Raw genomic sequence first — 26,818 nt, forward strand, 5'->3', positions numbered from 1 at the left:
ACCTGGGCTGCTAGAATGTGAGCAAAAGTGATATGCGCCCCTTGGAGATTTCAGAGCCGTTGGGTTATGCAGTCATTGCTGCTCCCTCGGCCCGGATCCTGGACTGAAGAAGTCACGTGAAGAAGGGCTGCCATCCCACGGGAACGAGCAATACACCTTTGGGGTTAAAAGCACCAGAGATATTACTACAGCATGAGCTCGCAGAAATCCACGAAAACAGCCTCGCAGGCCACATTAACGGAGGTGGAAGTAAGCCTCCATATAATGAATAACCATTCCTGGGCTTTAAGGAGTGTGCTCTGGTCTGACCATACTTTTGAAAGACCACCCTCACTGCTAAATGCAGAAAAGACCCCCTATCAGCCTTACCCCCATGCTCACAGTACCCCAGGCATACACACGGCCACACACACACTGCCCCCAAAGATGTGGGCACCATGGGCCTGTGGCAGGAAGAGTGTAAGCTACCCCTGAGCCATCTTGTCACCCATGCTATTTTATATCCCAGCTGAAAGGCACTGGCCCCTCTCCAACTCCTGCCTGCACGCCTTGGGAAGGATGTTCGTGTGCTGTTCTGCAGAAGCCATGCAGGCCAGCAGAGACCTGGTGCTTTCCAGCACTCTGCTGAGAAGTGGCATTCAGTTTTGTCATAATGTGAAGCGATTTTTCCAAATATCACAGATCCAAGCTTGAAATACTAGTCCCCTGCTCGGTTACCAGTCATGAAAGATAAAGCCAATTCTAGCCCTGTTCTTCCATTCTTTGAGGACAGTCTCTTGGGGTCTCTCTCCTGGCACCTGGTCCTCTGGGATGCTCATTTTCTGAGTGTACATCTCATGTCCCTGTATAAATGATGACCTACTTGATGCCTCTGTATCCCCTGGAGTATCTCACACAGTGCATAGTATATAGTATGTGCTCAATTAGCATATTTTGAATGAATGAATAAATGCATAATCTCAGAATCCACAGGTGAAAATAAAATCTAGAGGGCAAACAGGTTGCTTGCACTGTTTCTGGCTGAAAAGTGCATGAAAGCTGGGTTTAATCAATAAATGAAAAGGGCTGTAGCTACTAAATTCTTTCCACCTGGTACTAGCAAAGGACACATTTACATCTCATTCCCCAAAGATAGAACATCAAAAGACCAGAGGTCCTATGACACAGCATTCATTCAAACGCAGACCATCAGAAGGGCGCAGATCCAGAAATTTCCAAAGTCCTGACCACATATATGGCCAGGGAAAATGTTGAAACCTTCTGCTCCTTTAGTAGCAAAAAGCATACTGGCAACTTCCACTCTTTCAGTCAGAGGTGGTTGAATCTTCACAATGTGTCAGGCATTAGGTGGACCAGTAGGCAGAGATGAAGGCATTGCCCTGTCTGCAAAGAGCATGATCTCCATGCCAACAGCAGATCCCAGTAAGTGAATTCCAGTCTTGGGCAAGTCAATGGGTCTCCATAAAATGAAAGCGCATGGTCACACTCAGTAAAATAGAGATGAACCAAATTCTTGTGAGGACCTAAGAATTCAGCAAGGAATGGCATGAATTGGCTGGCTAGAGATGGCCTAAGCTTTGGAAAGTATGGCCAGGCAGATAGAAAGGAAGAGGACACACAGAGGGAAGCAGAAAGGGGAATTAAAGGCGGAGGTGGGGGGGGGGGGGAGGCAGTCCCTGATTTCCAGGGACTTAGTTCCAAGTAGACCGATGCAATAAAGTTGAAACAAACAGTCCTGCCAATAGTTGGGGACAGGAAGCTAAAAAGCATCGACACTATAGTGTCCCAGAAAAGGCTTGGAAGTTATCTCCAGGAAAGGAAAAAAAAATACAAATTCAAGGGGACAGCTTATATTTTACAGTCTTTAAAAGTAAATCAAAGTAAACAGGAACCTTGGAGACATCCGATTTACCAGGATGGGAAGTGGATGGTCAATGTCATGAAAGAGACCACTTCCTGTTCTCCAGGGCATTTCAGCTGGCCACAATCTCACCAGAGAGGTGAGCAGAGCTCAGAGGAGCACGGCGGAACATGGAAGGACAGAAAGGCAAGCCCTCCGTAAAACACTCACAGAGCCCTTTGCTCTTTTAGATTCCTGTGGAGCCAGGAGAGTGCAAGCAAGCAAAACCAATGTGCCATAATGGAAGTTATTGCTATTAGTCGGCAATCTCTATAAGCAGATACACACACAAAGCACATCTGTTGCAGGCCAGAGCGTGCAGGCTGTCTCCAGAAAAAGTGCCTGTATGATTATTTGAGTTGCAAACCGAACTAGCCACTTTTTTTCATGGAACACTGAAAAATAGACCGTGATTCTTCAAAGTTGGGGATCTAAAAGATTTTTCTCAAAAATAAAAGAAGTGAGCTAGTCAATTCAAGGAACATAACACAGTATTTCTCCCAATGATAAATTTCAAGCTCTTGAGCAAAAAATTACAATGTTGAAAAACCTGCATCTGTCACCATGGGCTTGAGAGCTTCCCAATCTTTATGGGCTTCTGATGGTATAAACGGTAGTATTAATGAAAGTAATTTTTGTTACTGTATAATAAAAGGTATCAACATTTAGAAGAGCTGCATAATTCAGTGAAGCTCTCTTTTCCAAAAGAACAGTTTAGAGTGTTACAAAATCACGCTTGAGGAAAAAATACGAGCATGAAAGTACAAGACAAGTACAGTGGATTTTAATGTAACATAGTACAAAGAGTTTATTGATATGATTTCAGATTCTACATTGCAACAAGCCTCTAAAAACCCACCACTTGTCCAGCTCTGGTGTCATATCAAAGAAGAATATTCACAATTATCTGAATTAGTACTAAAATACTCCTCCCCTTGCCATATACATATCCATTGGAAGAATAATGTTTTTCATATACTTCAACCAAAACAACCTATAGCAACACACCAAATGCAGAAGCAGATTTGAGAATCTAGCTTTATCAGGCCAGACATTAAGGAGATTTGTGAAAATATCAATGTCCCTCTTCCTAAAAAAGTAGCTTTTGTTTTGAAAACTTATAGTTCTTTTTCATTAAAAAAATGTTATTTATATTGATGTCTAATTTGGTTTATCACTGTCATTTGTATATAAATTAATAAATTTAGTAATTTAAAAATTAAGTCATAATTATTTTGAAATGTTCTGGTTTAAATTTCTAATATAATAGGTATTGATAGGTGTAATCTACATGAATAAAAGCTCTTTAAGAGCCTCAATTTTTAAGAGCACAAAGGAGTGCTATACTCAAAACATTTAAGAACAATGGGTTTAAATTAATGCTAGACAATAGGACCCCGCACCCCTAAGACATAACCTTGGGGTTTGGAGGAGGCCAAATCTTCCTTACTGACAAGCAAAAGCCAACAGGGACATTTTTGCTTGGGTTGTAAATAGTCAGGGCAAAGTTGATTTAAAAAAAAAATAATGTGTTTCAGGTTGATATTTAGCAGATATACACTATACCAGTTATTAAAATACTGAAAACATTGAATATTAAAACCCTTACCATTTTGGAAAAAGCCACTGTCCCCCACCACTTGAGAGATGCTTCACTACCATCTGCTATCCTGGTCCCTCCCCTGGTACTCCAATTTCCCCACAAACTCCAGCCAGTAAACAGTTACTATCTGGCCCAGGAGGAGGTCTCTAGAACTATAGTAGGATCTGTTCTGAGCAGACACTGCCAAATGCTACATCAGTTGTTCATATTTTTAACTATCAACCTTCATTGGTTGACTCCCTCAAGGATGAGAAAACTGGAGGACAACTTGAGACTTGAATGGGACAATATTCCAGAAGGAAAGAACACTGACTGGAAATACCATGATGCCCAAGTCATTATGTCATGTCTACTGACCCATCCACAAAGCAGGCTTCCCTCTGAAGAATGAGTTACACACAGACACTGATTTGGAGAGATGCAAGAGGGGGCTGTGGATTCCCAGTTTTTGTCAGATGGGAATCAGGCAGCGGCCACATCATAGCTCGGATCTAGGAAGGAGCTCCCTATAGCTCAATGCAGTCTTTGGAGAGGACCTCCAGACCCAGCTTTGCCCAACCACCCACCATCAAGTGGGGGAAATACCCTTCAGTGGGAAAAGCTGAGATTGATGGTTAAAATCTAAAGTCCTCACAAACTCTGTTTCAGAAGTTATATCCCAGTGGAATAAGACCAGTCATCAACATCAAAGCCAACCCACAACAAGGAAAATTAATGTCCCCTGGCAGGTGCTCAAAGTGAAAGAAGAGAGAAAAGTCTATGGCTGGTGAAAACAAGGTGAAGCCCCATCCCCACATCAGCTTCTCAGGCTTCCGTTTCAAAGATGTAAACAAGAGGACTTCTCATGATCCAAAAGATTAATATAAACCTCAAATGGAGAAATCTGAGGTGGAAGAGAGGGAGAGAAGGTGATAAAAAGCCTTTCCTCTGATTGACTGAGTGGCATCTTTCCACTAATTAGGCATCTCACAAATCTACATTTTCTTTTCTAACTTCCACACCTTTATACCTTAGGTCTTTCTGCTTTGAGGCTCCTAACCCTTTCCCCAAACTCTCACAGTTGAAATCCAACCCATCTTTCAGTAATTAGTTATCTCTCTCTCCATGAAAACTTGCCCAAACCTGTGCAAACTCTGCTCAGCTGGAGGTGAGTCCACACTCTGCTAACTTTCTATCACACATTCTCATTGGTCTCTTTCTTATGACACTTCTCAAGAGATGGATTACCTCTGTCCATGTATTCACCCCCATATTGGCCTATGAACTTGTAGGCAGGGACTACTCCTTCCCCTTTGTATCCCCCTGGGCCCCTAGAATAGAATAGGGCATTTTCTGTTGACTAAACCAATGGATGCATGGATGGAAGGAAGGAGCAATGATGTAATGTTATACCTTGATTCCTGTCAGGTATATCAAATCTTACCTCTGCCTACTGGTTATAAATTCTCTCCCTAGATCGGGCAGATGCTGGGCTGAGCAATCGCCTTTCCCCTTTATTATTCACTCCCTGACCAACCCATCTTCATCCCCCAAATTTGGGAGATGAAGACTTGGGGATGACATGAAGCAGGAGGAGATCTGTCTGGGTCAGCTCTGGGCTCTAAGGAAAACTTCAGTTCTGATTTCTCTATCCCAAGAGGAAATCTGCGAACCTTCTATGCACACATGAAAGCAGGCTCCACTCTAGATCTCAAACCGCAGCTCCAGGGTTTATTAAGAGTGACTTGTGATTTGTACTTTGTCATTCTCCCTTTTGATAAGAACAGATGTTATTTGTTTCTAACTCCCAAACACCTGGAACTAGGAAAAATCACAGGGCCCACTTCATTACCATAGAACAAGCAGTGCCCATAAGAACTCTTTGACTACCAGGGTTATTTCTGCCCAGGCCTGAGGAAGCAGGATCAGTTACACCAGTGGGCACAGTGGCTGCGATCCAAACTGACACAGAACACAAAGACTTTATCCTGTGGAGGACTGCATGCATGGAATCACCTTCCCAACTGATAGAAAATGACATGACTCTGAAGTCTTGAATTAAGGGATGGGGTTTTTGGACCTTGCTGTTTCACTGTGTGTCCCTCTTCTGAGGGTCCCCATTAGACTGGAGGGACAGAAGGTCTGCAGTCACTCTGCAACTTGAGTCTCTTGCCATGGACCCGTAAGGAAGTGGGGGATGAGGTGTCAAAGCCAGCACTTTTTCCAGGAAAGAAGCACATGTATGAAACCAATAGATCCTTCCTGTGCCTTTGAATAAACAAGGTCTGGAGCTCTAAAGCAGAGCAAACAGTGCCCTTTGCCAAAGATAATGAATACCCACATCCCATGAGATCTTCACATTTGGCCACATCGCTAAAAACAATTCCCAAATATGCCCCCAAAGGAAAACACTAGACCATGGCTCCCGTTTTCCTGCTCGACAGTGTGGGAAACTGCTCTGTACTCGCAGGAGCTTCAACCAAGAGAGGCTTTCAGTACTTTGCTGTTGGTGTTTTTTTTTTTTTTTTAGGCCTCCAATAGCTGATTGTACAAGACTCACAGCTTTACTGAATTCTAATGACAGCCTGAGCCTGGCTGGGAAGAGTGACACAGTGTGTCCATCACTTCCAGCACAGTCCCTGAGCACCACACAAGCCAGGAGCTTCGAAGGCCTGATCCTGAGTCTGTTCACAAAAATACCTACAACCTACTCTCAGATGAACAGCCCAAACAGTCCATGGCAGGGTATCGGGAGGGCATCTGCAAGATTCATAGAACTAGATGGCCAAGGACGGCAGACACCACATGGTCATGTGGAGCTCTCACTGTCTCCAGAACCACAGAACTTGATCCGGTGATTGGAGGAGAGTAAGAGAATGTGCAAAGAATCCGGATCTCAGGTTACACAATCCTGGGTCCTGCTCCCGCTCTGCCACTTGCTGACTTTGTGACTTAACCTAAGGTGAGACTCAAATATATGACAACCAGGAGAGCACAGTCATGTGGCACACTGCCAAGTGTTCATTAAAACTCATTTCCTTTTCCTCCTGGGCTACCAGCTAGAGTACATTTCCCAGCTTCCCCTGCCATAAGGGAGGACCGCACGACTGAGTGCCTGCCAGTAAAATATGGCAGAAATTATGGGCCTCAGTTCTAATCCTGGCCCATGAAAGCCTTCTCTGAGGTTCTCCATGTTCTCTCTCCTACTATTTCTGCTGGTTCCATGCAGAAAGTCCATAGCAGAAGACTGCGAGGCCCAAGACTATATCCTGGGGTGGAAGGAAGAATGTCAGCTCACCAGCCATGTCTACACTGATCACTGAGACACACATGGGTAAAGTCACTGAGGTTTGGAAGCTGGTACTGCAGTTATCTTTTCTTCCTCTAAATAAAAGAGGTACAAACCAAACAGAAGGACTCCGGCTGTAAGGTTGCACCAGTGTACCTGGTACATATGAGTGAAATGTCACTCTCTAATGTGCTTCTGAAGCCTCCCTTTCCTCATAGGTGAAACAGGGATGTTCCTTTTGCTGAACAAGGTTATTATGAGGATTGACTGAGATCATATATATAAAGCACCTCACACAGTATTTGGCTGATGGTTGATTGAAATGCATGAACTTCATTGAGTTCCTTCTCATCTGTGTTTCTCAGGTTCCTCATTTGTATCTGAAGATTATACCAAACACCCCTTTTCTATTTTATAGGCCAGTGGTGAGGGAGGTCTTGACAGCCTGAATTTTCTCTTCCACCCTTATATCTTCAACCACAGTCATTCCATCCACAAGGAAAGCAGCCCTCTAAGGCATACTGCTGTCATTTTCAAACAACTTTATGGGAATACTCACTCTTGAGTGGATGTTGGGGGAGTGAGGGTCAGAGGAGGGTAAGTCAGTGACAGATAAACTTCCTCTTTAGTGCTGGATAGAAATACAATGAGCCCAGCCATGCTAATGGTCTCACATATACTTTGAAGAGACCAAAATACACCAGTTACAAGGTTTGAGGCCCCAAGAACATATCTGTAATTCCAAAAGCCCACCCCTAGCTGTAATTAAATACTACAAGGACTTAAGGGTTCTGGTTTTGATATAACACAGTTGTCAAGGTTCAGACTCTGCTGTCAGATCACAGAGAGTCAATTCCTTTCCCACCAGGTAACTATGTAACCCTGGGTATATTAATGCTATGTGGCTCAATTTTAATATCAGAAAAGGAGGATAACAAAAGTACCCATCTCAGACTGCTGCTATGAAGGTAAAGTGAGATAATTCATATATAGCACTTGGCATAGTACCTGGCACATAACAAATCCTCAGTAAACATAGCTATTCTTGTCTATTCAGCACAGATCAGAACAAACTTTCTGACCAGTTAAGGAGACTCCTATTCTCTAAGAGAGTCCCTAGAAACACTGTCAATCTGTCTCCAGCAGATATTTTTCTATTTAATGACTCTAAAGAGACAGAAAAGCTTTAATCAATTCCCGGATGCAAAATGCTAAGAAATTATATGCACTGTAACTAAGAAAAAAATCAAAGATGTTTCCCACACATTGTTCAGCAGACAAAAACATATTGACATGCTATTCCTGCAAGGAAAGGGAGTTTTCTAGATAATCCTGAGCCATTCGGTCTTCCCAATACTGTCCTCCACGTTCCCAGGCCAAACCAAGGGGCTCCTGCCCCAAAGTTCCTTTCATGGTTCCCTGGGGGAATCATGCTCCCTCACCTAGGGCACACAACACATACCCTGAGCCTGGCACAAGCTCAAAACAATGTTAAATTCAGAAAAAGGATATATACAATTCCTTCTTAGGAAACCAGAGACAGTGAAAACATGGGAGCATACTTCACATAAAAGTTCTACCAATCCCAAAAGCATATCTGGGAGTCCTAACTCTTTGAATCTTTATTTATTTATCTGTAAGTCAAGTATAATTAACATACAGAGTTATACTAGTTTCAGATGTATAATATATTGATTCAACAAATCTATACATTACTCAGTGCTCATCATGTTAAGTGTACTCTTAATTACCTTCACCTATTTCTCCCATCCCCCCCAACTACCTCCCCTCTGGTAACCACAATTTTGTTCTCTGTATTTAAGAGTCTGTTTATCTTCTCTCTTTATTCATTTGTTTTGTTTCTTAAATTTCACATAGGAGTGAAATCATATAGTATTTTTCTTTCTCTGACTTACTTCACTTAGATTACACCCTCAAAATTCACCCAAGTTTTTGCAAATGACAAGACTTCATTCTTTTTTATAGTTGAGTAATATTCATTCATATATATATATATATATATATATATATATATATGACTCTATAACCAACATCTTCTTTACCCATTCATCTAAGAATGGATACTTGGTCTACTTCTATATCTGGGCTACTATAAATAATAGCAATAAACAAAGGAGTGCACATATCTTTTCAAATTAATGTTTTCATTTTCTTTGGGCAAATACCAAGTAATGGATCATATATAACTCTATTTTTAATTTTTTAAGGACCTTCCATACTATTTTCCAGAGTGGCTGCACCAGCTTGCATTCCCACCAACAGTGCACAAGGGTTCCTTTCTTTCCATATCTTCACCCACACTTGTTTATTATTATTATTATTATCATTTTAGCCATTCTGACAGGTGTGAGGTGATAGCTCATTATGTTTGGGATTTGCATTTCCCTGATGATGAGTGATACTGAGTATCTTTTCATGTGTCTGTTGGCCATCTGGATGTCTTTTTCGGAAAAATGTCTATTCATATCTTCTACCCATTTTTAATTGGATTTGGTTTTTTGGTGTTGAGTTGTATAAGTTCTTCATATATTTTGGGTATCACATATATATCAAATATATATCATTTGCACATATCTTCCTTCTCCCATTTGGTAGGTTACCTTTTCATTTTGTTGATGGTTTCCTTTACTGCACAAAAGTTTTTATCTTGGTGTACTCCTAATAGTTTATTTTTGCTTTTATTTCCCTTGCCAAAGGAGACATATCTAGAAAAAAGTTTCTATGGCTGCTGTCAGAGAGATTACTGCTTATGTTTTCTTGTAGGACTTTAATGGTTTTAGATCTCACATTTAGGTCTTTGCTCCATTTTGAGTTTATTTTTGTATACAGTATAAGAAAGTGGTACAGTTTCATTCTTTTGCATGTAATGTTCAGTTTTCCAAACACCATTTGTTGAAGAAACTGTCTTTTTCCCATTATGTATTTTTACCTCCTTTGTTATAGATTACTGTTTATATTACCTAAAGCCATCCACGGATTTAGAGCAATCTTTACAAAATCTTTATAAAAATATCAGCATTTTTCACAGAACTAGAACAAATATTCTAAAATTTGTATGGAACTACAAAAGGCCCCAAGTAGCAAAAGCAATCCTGAAAAAGAAGAACAAAACTAAAGTCATCGCAATCCCAGATTTCAGGATATACTACAAAACTAAAGTAATCAAAATAGTATGGTACCAGCACACACACAAAAACAAACAAACAAAAAACAGGCACATAGATCAATGGAACAGAATAGAGAGCCCAGAGATAAACCCACAATTTTATGGGAGTCCCAATTCTGAAATGCCAAGGGTAGGACAGAAGCTGATTTCTAAGGGAGTGTGGGACCCATCTTGGAAATAGTTTAATACAGCTCTAAAGTATGAAGAGAAGACACAGTACTCTGAACTAAACAAGTCATCTCCTTCTCAAGGCTTCTGGACACCTTTCTTGTAAATAAAATGTCAGGAGTCAGATCAGAACAGGTATAACCCAACCTTTCTTTACAACCTGTCCGCTGCAGCCCCCTCTAGGCAAGACAAACAATGTTCCCTTTCTGTAGTCCCAGCTGTTCCATGTTATATTATAACAAGCCCTTATGAGCCATTTAAGTTACCAGCCTGGCATTTGAGTCTGTACTCCTTGGACTAGAGGGTCTCAAGGGATCCTTCCAGCTTTGTCTGTCCATGAGTCTAAAATATCTATGACATGAAAGGTCCATCCCAAATCCCTTCCTCCGCTTTCCAAATTTCTGAAAGGCACCATAAAGCTTGACCTTCTCTCTCTGGAAACAGACAGATGCTAACAAAAGAATTGTAAGGTATACAAGAGATTTTGTTTTCTTTTCTCTACATACCACATCTCAAAATACCATTGGGAAATTTATGTATCTAAACCCATACCTGATTTTTTCCTACAATCTCCAGAGGCTACTATAAGTGATTTTACCATCTAAAAATTTCCAGGCTTACCCAATTGCACTCTCAGGTTCTATGGATACGATCATTGGAACATTGTTTCCCTGTGCTGCTTGTGGCTTTTCAAAGATCTGGTCCTCATGTTTGTACTATGGGGAGTGGTAGAATTTTAAATGAAGGATTTTTCTTTTTTCTTTTTTGCTTCTCAGCTCCTCTCTGTTTTGCTAGGAGACAAACATAGTAAATATATCTTTTTGGAATTGAAAGTAGATGTTATTCTGCACAAGAGTCTGTGTCTATATGGAATGAGAGGAGAAAGCACAGTGCTATAAAGTCCAGATGGCCACAGTACATTGGTATCTGTAGTTCCCTTCCAGATAGACCTCATTCCAGAAATGTCTTCAATGTAGAAAGGCTCTCTTCTATCCACCAAAGATGGAAAACCACTAGCTTAAGTCAGTTCTTAAAATTAATAGCCCCATGGAATGTTTAAATAGTTATATGATAATAATTCTCATACCATTCCACTGGCCTATTTAAAGGGTATAATTCAATGGTTTTTGGTGTATTCACAGAGCTCTGTGCATCCATCACTACAATCTAAGCTTAGAACATTTTCATTACTCCCAAAAGAAGCCTTGTACCTATTAGCAATGACTTTTCATTCCCATCCTCATTCCCACACCCAACCCTAAAGAAACACTAACAAACCTTCTGCCTCTACAGATCTAACTATTCATATAAATCAACTGACACAATAAGTAGTCTTTTGCATCTGGCTACTTTCACTTAGCACAACATATTCAAGGCTCATGCTATAGTAGGTATCAGTACTTCATTCCCTTTTATGCCTGAATAATATTCCATTACATATATATATACCATTTTGTCTATCCATCCATCATTTAATGGACAACAATTTAACTTCTTTAATGATTTTTAACTACATTTCTTGGATTATTTTCTTAGTGGCTGGTCTAGAGTTTATGACAGACATCTTAATCCATCCAAGTCTATTAAGTTAATTCTAGTGAAATATAGAATTTTTATTCTTTATATAGCTTTAGTGCCTCCTCTTCGTTTTTGTGCTTTTGTGCTATTATTGTCAAATATATTACATTTCTATATTTATATGCCCAGCAGTATAATTATACAATATATATTGCTTTATACAGTTCCTTTTTAAATTTGTTAAGAGAAGAAATGAGAAATAATGGAATTATATTTTTCAAATTGCTTATAAAATTATATCTACTGGTATTCTTTATTTTATTTTTTTTTAAAGATTCTATTTATTTATTTGACAGACAGAGATCACAAGAAGGCAGAAACGCAGGTAGAAAGGGAGAGAGGAGGAAGCAGGCTCTCTGCAGAGCAGACAGCCCGATGCGGGGCTCGATCCCAGGACCCTGGGATCATGACCTGAGCCAAAGGCAGAGGCTTTAACCCACTGAGCCACCCAAGTGCCCCGATATTCTTTATTTTTTTGTGTGTAACTTTGAATACTGTTTGATGTCACTCACATTCAGCCTGAAGAATGTCCTTTCTTATAAGGTAGACCTGATAGCAGCAAATTTTCTCAGTTTTATTTATCAGGAAATGTCTTTGTTTTGCCTTCATTTTTGAAGGATACTTTTGCTCTATATAATATCTTTAGCCTCCATTGTTTCTGAGGAGGAATCAACTGTTAATCTTACTGGAGTTCTCTTGTAGGTAGTTTTGTAGTTAGTTTTGTTCTGTTCTGTTCTGTTCAAGGTTTTCTCTTTGTCTCTTATTAGACATGCCATTGGTACACTTCATGGTGTCCTACATTTCTCTATAAGGCTCAGCTCATTTTTCTTCATTCATTTTTCCTCCCTTGTCTTCAGATTTCATAATCTCTGTTGATCTGTCTTTAAATTTGCTGATAATTTCTTCTGTCAACTGAAATCTAATTTTAAATGTCCTTAGTGAATTTTTAATTTCTTTCTTTTTTTTTTTTTTTAACTTTTCGGGTCCTGAATTTCAACTTTATTCTTTTTTTAGTTTATATCTGTTTATTGATATTCCCTATTGATATGATATTGTCATCATCCTTTCCTCTAGTCTTTCATCAAAGTTTCCTTTAGTTCTTTGAACAATAACTACTTTTGAAGTCTGTCTGGTAAGCCTAACATCCAGGTCCCCTTAAAGACAACTTCTGTTATCTGCTCTTTTTCTCTTTACATTCCTCTGTCTTAGATGTCTCTTAAGTATTTGTGGAAACCAGACATTTTAGATAATTTATTTTAGCCATTCTGGTTATGATCACTCCCCCACTCCCAACCTCTACTCAGGACTTGTGGGTGTTATCTGCTTATGTTTCTTGACTTAGATGGACTGGTTCAGTGAAATCCTTTACGCCACCAAGTGCGTAGCCTCTAAGGTCAACCCTTGGAGGGTGTAGCTCTGGTCACATGCATAATGTTCCTGACTCCCCCTATCCAGGCTCCTGGGATAACAGTAGTGTAGTAGGGCATTTTGGTTTGTTTGTTTTTGTTACTGTCTCTTTCACTTATCTCCCTGTTTAGCTGGACTAAACAGGACTGCTCTATTGGAATCACACCCAGCTGTCAGCCTTCACCAATTGCCACCCAGTTGCTCTACTGTTTCCAACAGGGCCCTTGGGTATAAATTGCTCCACAGTCTGATCCACTCAAATTCAGGCTCCTTTGTAGGGGTTGCCTTGGAAGCCAATCTCTGTGGATTGTTTTAATCCCAGGAGGGTTCTTTTCGGTTGTCTCTTTCTCTGGTTCTCCCTGTAAACTTCTAGCAGGTCCAGCTGGCCCACTGTATCTCTTGTTCCTATCACGGAGCTACCAGCCTCCTCTTGAATGTTCATCAGTTTCTAAAGCTTGAAATTTCTCACACTCTGTTCCAAATAAAGTCAGTTCCTTTAGGGAGAGCTACAGAACTCTGTTCTTACAGCCACCTAGGCAGAATCTCTGGACCACTGCTCTAGAGCTGGGTGGGGTGTAGGGGAAGAGGTGGGGAATAGCAGCCCGATTCTCTCATTAACAGGCCTGCTCTATGGGTGGGGTGCTGGGTGGGGATGGTAGCCACTGTTTTGGAAGGCCTCTCCTGGATGGCAATTTCACCCAATGTGTGAGCTGGGCTGGTGGTGAATAGGACCCGGTATTCTTGGCCTCAGATAGAGCTTCCACCCTGTAAGATGGCCGTGGGTAGCAGAAAGCAGCCCCAGGCTTCCCACCCATGCTTGCATGGAATAAAGCTTCTGCAACTCAAATTTGGGAGAGATGAGAAATGCAGTGGCCTGCCCTTCCTCAGGACAAACCATACCCTAGAGTAGAAGTTAGGAGAAAGAGAAAAACCTAGAGTAGCAGTTAGGGGAAAGAGAAAGCCTCCTAAGTTAGGAGAAAGAGAAAGTCCACATCTGCCCAGAGAACAGCTCTGTCTCTGAGTCGGGGTTCAAAGAGGGAGCAGGTCATGTCTCGAAAGACACAATGTTGCTGTTCTTACTGAGATTGGGTAGATTTTCCTGAATAACTCTTTTTCCACTTCATGTATGCATACAGAACAATTTCCAGAGACTTCAAGTGGTTGGGGTTTTTTAAATAATTTTCACCAGTTATGTTTGTATCACTGGGGAAAGGATCCACAGATCTCCTCATACTGTCATCCCTGAGGTGCGTCCCCTAACCCCATGTGATTTGTACTGAAAAAAGAATCATGTAGGGAACAGCTGGCTCCATTTACCAGTACTCTGTTTACTTCACTGTAGCCATATTTTCTAAATTAAAAATAAGGGACATGTGCTCTGGCAAGGGCTTTGTACTGCTTCCAGGTACGAGAGTCAATATGGGCAGTAAGTGTTGGAAATACTAGAATTTACAATTCATTTAGACAGTTTCTGGAGACAACAGATCAGAATATTTGAAAGCGGGTTGCCCCAGAAAACCTGGAAATGCATAGTGGCTAAAATTCTGGTTCTCCTAAAAAGTCATAAGGGATTCCTGGCTGATACAAGGTCTTCTTTTAAAGGTGGCAGTTCTAAGCTGTGTCGTCCCATCAACTAGCTCGATTTGTGTTGGGTGCTTCTCCAAAGACAATCAATTAATTCTAATAGGAATTCAACATGGGGAGACAGGGCCCTAAACAAAAAAACACCAGCAGCCAAGGCTGAGTGTTGCCATGTCAAACCCATCCTCCAAGGCTGGAAATGGGCTGCTTTGTTTTAGCTCTCAATCAGTCATCACATTTAGAATCTAGGGGGTTTACGCTCCTGGGCCACTTGGAAATTTCTCAGGTAAAGGCCAGGTCTATGGATATAGGCAAGGGGAACATAGCCTGGCAAAGTTGGGGGGAGTTAATAGGGCTGTCTCTGAGACTTCATTCCCAAATGTTCTTAAAACCAGACTCAGAAGTCACCAGGGAAATCTGGTTTTGAAATGATAGACAGCCCCAATCCCCTCAGCCATCAGGATAACACACCCTCCCTGGAAATATGCATCTGTCTAATTGCTCAAGATTGTGTACAAACTGAATATTCATGATCTTCATGTTGACACAAAAGCTATATTTTTAAATGCCACTACCCAATATTTAAAATTCTTTTTCTGTCCTTAAAAAGACTCAGAGAGTTTATTGGAGCCACTGTTTGAGACACCTGGCTGGCTGGGGACTGCACAGACGACAAGCCCCAGGTCTCCAAATTGGGGAAAGGGATAGAACGTACTGGGGTCAGAGTTCAGCATACTGTGTTTATTATCTGTAGATTGAATAATATTGAATTACTCCTATATGTGTGACTATTTGTCAAATGGTTTGTTTAATAAGTTAAAAATCCATTTAAAGGCATTACTGAATTTCTGCCTCTCTGCATCTCAGGTGGTTTCCACTGGTGACACCATGCTGACCATACCATGTATCTGGCTGGCTCTCAGTTTCAGGATCAGCAAAGCAAAGGGAGGCAGGCATACTGGTCTGGTGAGCCATCATTAAGCCCACGTTGCCGAGGAGTGGAGAGGAAGAGGGAGGGCAAGCGATATGCTTACAGTCCCAGATACTCTGGGCAGCCTCGGGCAACATCACACCAGGGAGTGGCAGCACCCAAACTGGAGCCCAATTTATCTGACTCTAAACTCAAAACCTCCTCTGAGCTGGCAGAGGTGAGGCTGCTGTGTAGCAGAAGGGCACGTTTGGAACCAGAACCCAGAGCCCCATTTCAGAGCTTCCAGAAGCTTCCCGAATTGTGCTCCTGTTCTCTCAAACTGACAAAAAACCAAAAGGCCTCCACTCCCATGGCAAAGAGAAAGAGATAAGGAATTTGGGAAGCTTTTCTGCCCCAGGGAAGAATCAGCCTCAATGACAGTTTGGTATTAACTAGCTCAGCCATGCAGGGAGGCATAATTAGTTTCCAGGCCCAGAGTTTCATTCCACTGGTCCCCCACACCCCAAGGGCTACACAATCTGTTTGAAATGAAAAGAAAAATAAAATCACTGCTCTCCTCGGCTGACCCGTCAGGCTATTGCTCCTGGCCGTGGGCAAAAGGTGAGGCGGCCATCTGTCTGCTGAGGTGAAAAAGAATGAAATAGTCATTTTTAAATGACATTTTCAATTTTTCCCCTATGTCTACTATGCCCTCTTCTACCCCTACTGTTTAAATGATTCTTTTCAAATTGAAAATATCAGGGAATAATAGGAAAAGAAAAATCACAGTAATCTGAGGCTCTTGTTAATGGGCTGCTCCGTCCCACTGGGCCGAGTCGGAGAATCTTCTTCCTGGGCCCACTTCTTGGGTCCACTGATGGGTGCAGGTGGGAGAAGCCATACTGGGCCACCATGAAAGGTGCACAGATCCAAACCCAAACCAACACCCCTGAGGGGGTAATTCCCCGAGGGGCCACCAGAGACCAAGGGGGTTCAGCCTGTCCAATCTCTCACTCCACTCCCATGCCATCTTCAGCCCTTGATGCCCAAGGAATTTCAACAAAGCAGGTAAGGAGAAAAAACCCTCTCCTGAGTTCAGAGCAGCCTGGAGAATCCTCCCTCCTCTCAGCAGACAGTTCTTGCCACCTCCCTCCTGAGTGAGCAAAGAGATGGTCCCAACTTACCACTGCCACCCTAAAGACACCTCATGATGAAGGGATCCATTCTGGGGTTCTCGGAGGCCCCAGTGCAGACAGGAGGCCAAGCCACTGCCACATGGGCTGGGAAGCCAAAGACCACCTTTCCCTTTAGCTCCTGGGGCCCTGAGGAACTCTCGATCCTTCTCTGGAAATTCAGCTATGCTTTCTCCTTCCTGGTGACTCTCTGGGTATCCATTTAAATGACCTCGACTCTGTCCTTCCTTTTGAAGCGGAGCCTCCCTGTTCAGCTGCATCTTTTCTGGCATTATTCTCTGCTTTTGGTGCAGGTTTATTTCTCCCCTTCTACACCCACAAGATTGCTTTCGTTTGAAAGTGACCACAAGTGACAGCTTTATTAAAATAAAGATATCGAGGGTCCCCTGAAGGCTTCAAGCTCCTCTCACCAGCTGATTCCTGGGGGATCTCAGTGCAGGAAAGCACATTCTACACACACACACACACACACACACACACACATACACACACACACACTTTCTCCACTGAGCTGCTGTTTCCCTTTGATTAAAGCTTGCGACAGCAGTGTGTGCTATGAGGTGCCTTGAAAGAGACCCCAGAAATGGTGTTTTCCTGTCCCTGACCCAGAAGGAGGACACAGCCTGAGACCATCTCGTGCAAGCCTCCCCCAAGCTTGGAGGGATGAGAATCAGGTCTTCCTTCAGTCCTCTGGCCTCCCTTCCAGACAGCTTTGAAGCCAGACACCTGGTTATGAATGTTCTTAGTAAGTAAGTGGTTTTAGGAAGGCTTGTTTATTTATCCATTCAGTCACTCAACAAATTCCTGCTTAGCCCCAACTACATGGCTGTCACTGGATCAAACAGGAGAATGGAAAAATTAGGACCCGCCTCCACCCTCAAGGAACCCACAGTGTAATGGGAAAAGGAGATTAATAGTTACAATACAGTACAACTTTTTCATCTAGAAAGTGGGGCTAATGATCTCATGGGCCTATTTTCAGGCTTATATAAAATGAAGTGAACTAAACTGTGCCAAACATCTACTCAGCGCCCGATAAATGTCAATTTTCTCTCATTTCCTCTCCTCGGTGTAAATCTCTGCCCCTCTTCCATGGACACCACTGCTGGGATCTGCAAAGCTGGGAAGAAGCCTGCTCCCAACATAGAGGCTGCATCCCAGGAGCTGGCACGCACTGCTTGGAACCGAAGTCAGGTCCTGCTAACAGCTATGTCCTCAATTCTGAAGATGATCCTAGGAAGTCGAGTGCAAGCCCCAGGGACCCAGACAGGCCAGAGAAAGAGAACTAAGGGCTCCCCACAGACCCCAGCTAAGGAAATCTGCCCATCCCCTTGTCCCTTAAGCATCCGGCTTCATCTGAGAATATATAACCAAAGATTTACTTCCCCACTGCAGAAGTTTCTTCTGAGGTTGAAGGAAGTAAGAGGATGTAGAGGGAAGCTTTCTAGACTTGAGTCAGACCTCTAGATCCTTACCCCAAAGTCTCCAGGTCCCAGGAGAAAACTGCCAGGGCCATCACCACATTGCATCAGGCCTTGGATCCCTCAGCTAACAGGCTGAGGGGGTGGTTACTGATGTTACTCCCAGGCTCTAGCATGCTCCAATTCTAAGTAAAGATCCTTCTAGATCTTTACAAGACTAGAGCTTTCACAATTAAGATACAACTTTAGAAAGCTCATCTTTCTTTGCTAACATATGAGGCAAGATGGAAGGACTGCATCGAGTGGCACAACAATACTATACATTACTAATATGGACCAGGGGGAAATAAGACATTTAATTTTCAATTTACAAAAATCAAGTCAACTTTCTGTACTTCCAAAGTAATTACAAACTCAAAAATACCAATGCCTATTTTGCTAAAAAAAAAAAAAAAAAAAAAAATTGGCTGTTGTTGAAAAACATTTAAAATTCACCATTGTATAGCTTTAGTTAAATAAAATAATGATTTTCCTTGTTTTGTGAACAAAATTATCTGTCTATAAGTGACCAAAATAAGCCCTGCTCATCAAGAAACAGCAATTGCCCAGGAGGTTTCACAGTGATTTTCCACAATTCTCTCTAGTAAGAAAGCAAAACCATCTCTCCGTTTTCTGCTGTCACTACAAAGGAATCTTTTTCGCGAGTACTTTAAATAGATAAGTACTAAAAGAAAAAAAAAAAAAAGATGTAGAGTGTATCTTCCCAATGTGAAACTACATCTAGGTCTGGGTTGTAAAGAATGGATATTAAAATTATACCATCCCACAAAATGCACATTTTGTAGAGGGGGAAGAAAGAAAAGATTAAATTGAGTCTTCTTGACAATTGTCTTAAATCACACCTTCCTGCCTGCAATTGAAATTATAAGTCACGTTGCTTTGAGTTAAATCAAATTCACCCTGGCAGGAAGATAGGCTGCTGTGGCTCCAAATCCTGTCAGGCGGTAGAAACACAAGACAACCCAAGTCTCTCCTCCAGGAGACTCTCCTTCTGTCCCCACCCCTCCATCACTGGGGACGTGAGACTCTGGCCAGGTAACGGGGCACCTTGCATCATTCTCCCCCCAGCCAAGCTTCCTATAAGCGCAGCACATTCCTGACATGGTCTGCTGCCCGCTGCCATGCCGAGTGGGTTTTACAAAGCAAATCTTTCTCTACAAACAGGGGCAAGTCCCCAGGCTGGCAGGCTTAGAATTTCAGAATAGGAGGCGAGTCAGACTGAGACACTTGTGCATTAGCATTAGTTTGGGCTCCCCTCTAAGCTCACTTCTGACCTTCTTGGGCCGGATAGAACTGGGAAAGCCTTAGCACGCACATCATGTCTAATGGCACCGAAACGGGCCTCAGATCTGCTCTTCCAGGTGTTTCGAGCAGAGAATATATTCCTGGTTGTATTTTCTATGTGAAGTTCAAAAAGGAAAGAGTGGAAATGAAGGACAGTGGGAAGGGAGGGAGCCTGAAGGAAAAAATGTGCTTCCTGCCCCCCATTCCTACCGTGGACACAGGCAGGGTGGGGGCGCTTTTCTGCCTGGCATCTCATTTCATCACCACAACAATCCCACAGCGTTAAAGGATGGCTGTCTTTTCTATAGCTGGGGAAATTGAGGCACAGGAGAGTGAAGAGGCTTTTCCAAGGTCACCCAACCTGTAAGGGGCAGTGCTGATTCCAGCCACTGACTGCCTGCACTTTTTCCCACCCTAGATGAGAGGCTCAGGTAACTGTTGGTTTTACTTATATCTGAGCTTACTCTCTCCAAATCTCCCCTATTCCACTCCTATAAATCCTCCTCATTCTTTCAGGATGTGTCATAAATCCCAATTCCTTGAGGAAGTCCGTTCTGACAATGCACTCTTCTTGCATTGTCTTCTCAGCTTGATTATGAACTTCTTAAAGGAAAGAACCATGACCTGTATATTTTGTTGTCTCCCGACATGCCTGCACAGAGTCAAGCCCATGAGAAGTGCTCAGGAAATAGCCACAAAACAGTCTGGATTGATGCCTTTCAAAGCTGGGCTCCTTGGCACCCCAGCCAAGGGTCCCCTATTCCTCCCACAGTGGCCTCCAAGGCCTATACAACCTGCTCCTCAACCAGCCCCTCTCTGGCCTCATCCCCCACCCTTTCTCCCATAATCACTCTGCTCTGGCCACACTAGCTACCTTACTGTTCCTCTAACACACTGAGCACACTGCTACCCCAGGGCCTTTGCACTGGCCATTCCCTCCACCTAGAAAGCTCTCCCCCAGACAGAGTTCACACCTAACTTTCTCCAAGTCTTTCCTGATAGGAGAGCTCCAGACCATCTTGTTTAATTGGGACTCTTCATATTTTTGTCTTTGTTCCACTGAAATATCCTCACTAGGTGCTCAATAAGTGCTAGCTGGATGAAGGAACAGAAGGTTCTGAGTATGTGACCAATAGAAAGCAGGAGTACATCCCAGGTCCCTGTCAAATTCCCAGCCACACTGGGGAAAAACAGGAACATGGAAGCAGGTCTGCAGTTTCTCCCAACCATTTCACGCCCACCCCCACCACCGCACCAGGGCCCAATAAACAATTCCAGCAGTGGTGTCTACCTCTTACATCTGCCCACAGAGCTAGGGGCCCATCGTTGCCTATACATTACCTGAATATCCCATGTCTTCCATTAAATGGGAAGTTTCTGGCAAACCTGAACATGTCTGCTATTTCTTTTGTATGCACCAGTCCCTTCCATGGTCCCCAACCTGACTCCATGCCCTGAGCCTGGAGGAGCCTCAAAACCCTTAGGTCTGAGTGAGTGGAGGACTTGGTCTTATTCACACTAAGTCCCCTCCTGAAGAAAGCTATACGGACGGCTTCTGGAGCCACTCACGGAGCCTCTCTCAGCTTTCCTGAGCTCTCCATCTCAGACAGCTCCTGGCACAGACATCCTTCTGTGTCTCCAGGGAAGGATACCAGCAAATCAGTCGCTTGGTAACCCATCTCATGGCCTTGCTTCTCTCAGGAATCCTTCCAATCTCATCTGCAACCTTTCTGCTGAAAGTAAGAGATAAGCCTGTTTTCCCTCCATCAGGATCACTGGAGCAGGAAAACAAGAGGATCACTGGCCCCTGACGAAGGGGGCTTCGCCGAGAAAATGGGATTTTATCTCGTAGTAACTGCATGATCTTGGACAGAGAACTACAGTCGCTGAGCTTTAATTTCCTCCTCTGCAGAACGGGGGTTAACGATATCCCACAAGGTTGCTTACAAGGTTAAAATGAGGTAACATGAGTGATGCAGTTAGCACCTAATAGATGCTCAACAAACATTAATTCTCTTCCTCTTCCCAGCTCTTCTCCAGATAAGTGCAGGCCTATTTCTCCCTCACTGGTTCCTTTTTCCAATTTTTGAATCACTGATAAAAGTCTTTTTATCCACTTTCCACTGGATTTCCCTGCTAACATAAATCTCCACAGTCTAGTAAAATATTTTTTTAAAGCCTGGCCCAATTACAGACTTGAAGGGTCTACCTCATAATCCCAACACGGTATACTTTCCTCCAAATGGTCTTTTAGAAAATAAAGCAAGTCAGAGGATTTGTTTATTATTAAGCTGAGATTTAGATGTGAAAGAAACCATAAAAGTTAAAAGATGCACTTTTCCAAGCCCTTGAACTGAGAGGCAGGTGTAAAGCTCTCCCACACGCCTCCCATTCCTCCATGGCCCCTACTGTCTCATCAGGGAAATACTACGATGATTAGTTAGACAAACCCTACCCCGTTTGTCAAAATCCTTTGAGGCAGAAACCACATAAACACCAAGGATCATAACTACAATAAAAAGAAACCAGAAAACCCCTCTACTCTGGGACCCTAACCAAGGCAGAGCTAAATAAATCTGTAGCAGAATATCAAGAAGGATCTTCCATACGGATAATAGAAAATGTCACCAGCATAAACAGGAAGAGAGATTAGTTCAATAAAGGAATAAAGTCACATTTGTGGGTCTCAAGTAAGATTTTTGCTTACTTTTAACTTCCCAGCATATAACTCACAAGGTTATTAATACAAACTCCTACTGTTTTGGGCAAATAAACAGCTGCTGATGTTTTGTGCCCAAACCACTTTATTAGAGCTTTCCTTTACAGCAATTGTTTTTTCCTTTCCAAATCCTGAGAGGCTCAGACAGCTAAAAAACAGAGTGCCAAGGCAGGAGGAATAATAAAGGAAAGAGGAAACAGCCTATGTGGGCAGAGAGAATGGGGCAGGGGCTGCTGGGACCCTCAGTGTCCTCTTTACAACACTTAGACAAAGTCAACATTCAAGAGCAGAAAGCAGAAGACCCAGATAGAGTGCAGTCAGAAGGGCTGTTTTTGTTTTGATGCAAAGAGTTGCCATTGAACAGAATTTACCAGAGTGAATAGATAAAGATAACCAACCATCTAGGTTTGCCCAGGCTGGAGACACCTGGACCCAGGAATTACAGTTTTGAAACATGGGAAATCCTGGACAAATGGAATGAGAAGACACATGTCCATGCCAGTGAATGGGAAAGCACACAGCACAGCACCTAGCACACGGTAAATGTTCCCGAGTCCCGAGGAGAACTGGAACGAGCTCTAGCTTGCAGATAGCATGCTCTGCTTCTCTCACAGGACAGTTCCTGGGGGCTTACGATGATCCTAGCAGATCCACAATGATCCAAGAGAAAGGGCCCTCCATGGCCTCTGGAACCCGACTGCACTCACCTACACAACAACAAACCAAGCCACCTGCCTGCCTGGCTCCCGCCTCCCACAGCCTTCCCCTTGACCTGATGAGGCCTCTGAGCTTACACCTGAACACAGCCTTCAGTAGAATGATCTCCTGGTCCTCTCTGTGTAATTTTCACCTTTTTTTTCCTTCTGTAGAGGATATATATACTAGGCATAGTTTCCCTTCTTGTCTCTACCACCATTAGCTGTGTGACCTTGGGCAAACTCTATGTCTCTAAGTCTCCATGCATCAATGTTCTCACCTCTGAAACTCTCTGTCCTCTCATGTTATGGAGATAAAAAGCAGTCATATAAAAGAAAAAGAAAAAAAAAAGTTATGGCTAGCATCTAGGCCAGTGCCTGACACACAGGAGAACTCTTCCTCTGTGCTTCCTGATACAATCAATCTTCAATACTTTGTGTGCTTGTTGCTCTTAAAATAAACCAAGGATTTGGCTAAGATTCTTATTTGTCACTTCTGGAGCTTCAAATCCTTTCTTGGCTTTCTTACTCTTATATTCATTGGCTCAAGCAATTTTGGAACTGTCCTCCTGAGTCCCAGATGCCATTAACATGACATTTATTAGCCCAGGTTTCAGATCATGTCCTATCCAGATCCCTGAATTATGTACCCATTCCTCTGGAATCTCAATGGCCTTTAATGGCCTCTCCCAGGGGACAGAGATGGATGGGTACGGCAAACAAGTAGCCACTGCTGCTTGAAATGCAATACCCAACAGTCTTAAACAGGGTGCTCTGCCTCTGTCTTAAACTCTGGACCATGGTGGAGTGAAGCCATTCATTCCAAAGGGTTGGCTCTAAGTCTCCTCTTCAGGCGTCATTTTTCATTGCTCTCATCCATACCAAGGAGCAAGCAGGGTGTCGCTACCACTACTCTGGATCTTCCCAAACATGGTACTTTTGTGACTCTTAAAGGGAAGTAGTACCAAAATGTAGCCCAGAGGACCATTTTCTGTAGGTTCTAATGCCGTTTCAGCAGTGACATCATACAGGAAACCTGTCACGGTCTCATGGGGCTGGGCACTTAGGGATTTCAGAAAAGTTCCCCAAAGCAAACCTTCACAAAACTGACATTAAATGTTGGACAGTGAAAAGGCTACATTTGAACCTCATACCCATTGGGATGATTCGTCCTAGCAAATACAGTTGAATCCTTAATCGTGTAGCCAGAAAAAAACTAGCAAAGCATTACTGTGCACATAATCAGGAATCGTCTTGCTTCAAGTTCCAGCTGGCTGCACTCAGCTGGGTCCATAAAAAGTACACAGACCCACACATAAGATTCCAGAAGAGCAGTCGTTTCCAATCACCACCACGACAAATTTTATATCAGAACAGTTGTGCGGTAATTTGTTATTAACAATAATTTAAGTACCAAAACATATGACTGATTAGGTTTAACTAATACATTGAAAGGATTTCAAGGTTATCACATTGTCTTGCATACTAATATGCTTTGTGGAGTGGGAGAGAAAGGGACAGAGTGAGAACGAATGCCCTGTGTCGGGACATGCTTCATCCTCGCCGCGCCCCGGGGCGTGCACCCTGCATGTGGAGGCATGCTTGTGAGGAAAGGGAAAACCGCAAGCACTTCTGTGCTCACACACTGCAGTGTGGAGTGGAGCTGACTCTGACCCCAAAGGCAGAGCGAGATTTGATAAGTTGATGATCGTAGGCTCCATGGAATAATCCAATCGCTACCTAGTTCAAGAACCTTTGGCCCTAGAGAGACCAGCATTCAAGGCCAGCATTCATTTCATCTGGATCATAAGGAGCAGAGCTAACCCACTCCATTCCTTGTTCTCTCCTGCAGTTGCCCATGTCACATTTATGGACTTCTGCCCCTCCGTCTTCACGCATAATCCTCTTTCTCCCAAAATCCCATCTTGCTCCCTTCTGGCTACATTCACCACGCATTCAGCCTGGTGCTTCCCCAAAGAACCTTCTGTGTGACATCACCTCCAGCTAAATTGCCTTCCTATATGCTTCTCCATGGGGCAGCCATCTGTCCCAGACTCTTGGATAGAGCCCAAGCAATGAAAAAGGACAATGATCTGAAAGAGACCCTCCAGCCCCCCAATCCAGGCAATAGCCCATTCAGCTGTCCAAATTAAGTGAAGTGAACTTCTACAGGATGGTAATGAAGATGGTCCAGCAACCTTGTACATGGCTCTGAATCCCATGAATACCTCTGGAAAAATATAGACCCGCCTAACCCAAGTGACCGAAGCTGACCTACAAGGCCTTCACAAACCAGAGAACCAGACTGTGGCTCAACAACATTTTATTCCGAATTCTCCTTGAGATTCTACATCAACCTACTTATCAAGGGCAAATAACAATTTATGTCAAGTGAGTGGGAAAGAATGTGGAATGCATTTACTTTACAGCCTACATACTTTTGGATAAAAATGAAAAGTCTCTGGCCATGGGAAAAAGTTGTATTCTTTGGCAAGGTTTTCCTACTCCACAAAGATGTGGTTTGGGGCTATTAATAAAGGTAATTGAACTCAACTTCTAAATCCCGCTTTTGCACTCTCTCAAAATATCAATCACTGTTACTAATATAATTTCACATGCCACAGTTCATTCCAAAGGACAAATAGCTTTACTGTTTAAATGACACCCTTTCCTCAAATAAACTCCAAGCATTCAGCAAACATCGTATTCTCCTCTTTACAATCCTGCCAAGCCGGGATCAGATGAGAAGGACACCACCCAATTCTCGGTGACATCCAAAAGCTACAGGGGCAAAAAAAAAATTAGCTCCCAACACCCAGATCTAGAACATTTTCTGACTTTTAGGGACCACGTATGCTTTGTAATCACAGTGAGCAACCTGTTTTTACTGACCTAATGCACATTAAGATGCACATAATATGCCTAACAAACTTTTAGGAAACAAAAAGCAGTTAATAATCCATTTCGCCCATTGTTGGGATGATCTTGACTCAGTGAAGTAAGATAATGGACTTGGAAATTAGTCATATAATGTAATACATTATTAATCATGGTATTCAGAAGGGTAAATAGATATTATAAGAACACTACCCAGGAATTCAATTTCCTTTTAGATTTGTTTACTCTCTTGAATTCTTTATGCTACCACCATCCCTCACAAAAATGTAACAGTCTGATCTTTCTTTTTTTTCCAAAACAGTGATTTTCAACCTTTTTTTAGAAAAGAAGCAGAGCCTTTTTAAAAATATTTTATAGAATACCAAATATAAGACAGATGAAGGAGGAGATACACTAGCTGCAAGGAGATACACTGCGTGCAGAAGGGGTCCAGGAGCCTTCACTTGACCCTTTTATTTCTCAGGTCCCAGATCCAACCTTCTAGAAGCCTGGGGCTCCTGGGGCCAGAGTGCGAAAAACACTGCCCTAAGTCATCCATGTAAAGCAAAAATTACGTATATAATATAGAATACAGGCAGTATACATATATATATTATATATATATATGTATGTGCACATATATATATTTAGTGATCTATATAAATAAAACATATATATATAAAATACACAAACACTGATATCCCAAGAGAAAAACTGGCAGAAGACATAAATATACGGCAAAAACCAACACAGGTGGGGAAGGATACTAACTGTACAGTAATCAAAGGAGTACCGATGAAAAGAACACTTGCCAGTGATTACATTTGCCCAGAATAAGTTTAACGGTAACACCCAAGGCTGGACAGGCTCCGTGAAACTGGTACAGTAATACCTTGCTGGTGGCCATGTGGAAAGATTTTGAAAACAATCTTTCATCAAAATGTCCATACTCTTTGAGTCAGTAGTA

At 42.6% G+C, this 26,818-nt stretch overlaps 1 protein-coding gene across 1 annotated transcript in view; it reads right to left on the reverse strand.

The window, feature by feature from the left end:
- Positions 1-26,818, reverse strand: part of GALNT18 (polypeptide N-acetylgalactosaminyltransferase 18) — a 340,317-nt gene that overhangs the window by 307,835 nt on the left and 5,664 nt on the right. The window lies entirely within an intron of this gene.

This window comes from Mustela nivalis (assembly GCF_964662115.1).
Source record: "Mustela nivalis genome assembly, chromosome: 9".
Taxonomy (NCBI): domain Eukaryota; kingdom Metazoa; phylum Chordata; class Mammalia; order Carnivora; family Mustelidae; genus Mustela; species Mustela nivalis.